The sequence below is a fragment of the Chrysochloris asiatica genome, unplaced genomic scaffold (assembly GCF_000296735.1).
Source record: "Chrysochloris asiatica unplaced genomic scaffold, ChrAsi1.0 scaffold00173, whole genome shotgun sequence".
NCBI classification, from domain to species: domain Eukaryota; kingdom Metazoa; phylum Chordata; class Mammalia; order Afrosoricida; family Chrysochloridae; genus Chrysochloris; species Chrysochloris asiatica.
In genome coordinates, this window is record NW_006408691.1 from 544,015 (window position 1) to 546,409 (window position 2,395).

Genomic DNA, 2,395 nt, shown 5'->3' on the forward strand with positions numbered 1-2,395 from the left:
GACATTGTTTCGTTCTGCTGTGCATGGGGTCGCTATGAGTCGGTGCTGACTTGATGTCACCTGACAACACCAACAAGCAACAATAACCGAGGCAAGACCTTTCTGAGTGTTCTACTGCTGTGTGTTAACAAGTCGATTTTGAGTCTTAGAGACCCTATAGGACACAGCAGGATTTCCTAAGAGTTTCCTAAGCTGTAATGTTTACAGGCTAGTGTAGTGCCAGAAGATGAGCCCCTCTGGTTGGAAGGCACTCAAAATAAGACTGGCTAAGAGGTGCCTCCTCAAAGCAGAGTTGACTGTGATGATGCAAAATGGGGTAAAGCCTCCAGGACCTTCATTTGCTGATAGGGCACAACTCAAAGTGAACAGAAACAGCTGTAAACATCCATTAATAATCCAAACATGGTATATATAAAGTACAAAACTAGGAAAATTGGAAGTTGTAAAAAATGAAATGGAATGCATAAACATCCTAGGCATTGTTGTTAGGTGCCATCGAGTCGGTACCGACTCATAGCAACCCTGTGTACAACAGAACCAAAGAGTTCCCGGTCCTGGGCCAACCCCACAATTGTTGCCAGGCTTGAGTCCACTGATGCTACCACTTTGCTAATACATCTCGCTGGGGGTCTTCCTCTTTTACTCTGACCCTCCACCTTACCAAACATGATATCTTTCTCCAGTGACTGGTCCCTCCTGACAATATGTCTGAAGCATAAGAGATGAAGTTTGGCCATCCTGGCCTCCAAGGAGCACTCTGGCTGCATTTCTTACAACATGGATCTGTTGGTTCTTTTGGCAGACCATGGTGTTTTCAATATTCTCCTCCAACACCATAACTCAAAAGCATCAATTCTTCTACGGTCTTCCTTATTCACTGTCCAGCTTTCGTAAGTATATGAGGTTATTGAAAATACCAGGGTTTGGGTCAGGCGCAAGCTGACATCTTTGCTCTTCAACACTTTAAAAAGGTCTTGTGCAGCAGATTTGCCTAATGCAATACGTTGCTTGATTTTTTGACTACTGCTTCCATGAGTGTTGATAATTGATCCAAGAATGAAGTCCTTGACAACTTCAATCTTTTCTCTGTTGATAAGAATGTTGTTTATTGGTCCAATGGTGAGGATTTTTGTTTTTGTTATATTGAGGTGCAATCCATACTGAAGGTTGTGGTCTTTGTTCTTCATCAGTAAGTATTTTAAGTCCTCTTCACTTTCAGCAAGCAAGGCTGTAAATATCCAATGATTTCCGCATTCTGTTTTGTCACCTTTCTTTGGAATGGGCACAAATACAGATCTCTTCCAATCAGTTGGCCAGATAGTTGTCTCCCAAATTTCTTTGCATAGATGAGTGAGTGCCTCCAGTGCTGCCTCACTTTGTTGAAAGATTTCAGTTTGTATTCCATCAATTCCTAGTGCCTTGTTCTTTGTCAATTCCTTCAATGTACCTTGGAATTCTTCCTTCAGTATCATTGGTTTTTGATCATACACTACTTCTTTTTTTTTTTTTTTTAAGTTTTTATTGTGAATTGTGTGATAGTTTACATGGGGCAACATTAGCTTTACATGCATTCTATCATATTTCATTTCATTGCAATGATTACAATCACCTCTATGCATCATCAAACAACCAAAGGGTACATCCTGCAAGCCTGCCCCACTGGCCGTCAGCACACAGCCCCTCTCCCTCCCTGAGTCTAGAGTCCCCAGCCGCTCCATCTCTCCACAGCATCATCTCTGCCTCCATCTCTGGTGTCACTGCTTCTCTGGGTAGGGTTCCACACTCTACTCTTCACCTGGATGGTCCCAGGGACCTCCAGTCCTGGACTGCAAAATCAACCACTTCTCTCCTTTTGTTACAAAATGTCTACCTTTACATTTCCAACACTCACAGTCAGTCCTGATAGCAATTATTCACTATTGAACCACAAGAGTCTTATCCCCATTTCCTTGCATCGGCCCCATCCTGACAAGTTGGAAACCATTCAGTGGAGATTCTATCGTCCCCAGCACCCTCTGGAACTAGGCTCTCTCTTGAAAACTTGTAAGCCAGTCACTTCTTGCCTTTGTAGCCCCCCTCCCCATTTTGTGTAGCCAATGTCTAAGTTGCCCATCCCTGTCAACCCTGTGTACTGAGGGGATGAGAATGATCCTCGCTGTAAAGATTCGTTCCATCTTTTGAGCTACTGCATCTATAAATATAGGTCAAGCTCATCAAATTGTAGCAGATTATTCTTTTTTCCTCTTGTTTCTGCTAGTTGAGTTCTGACCAGCCAATGAAGCCAAGTCAAGTGGGTACGATTTGCAAGTATGGGTGTCCTTTTGCATCTCCCCTCACTTCATACCAGCTGATGCTTCACTCTCCGCTCTAGTCCTCTGTGGCCGTGTTACTGTCT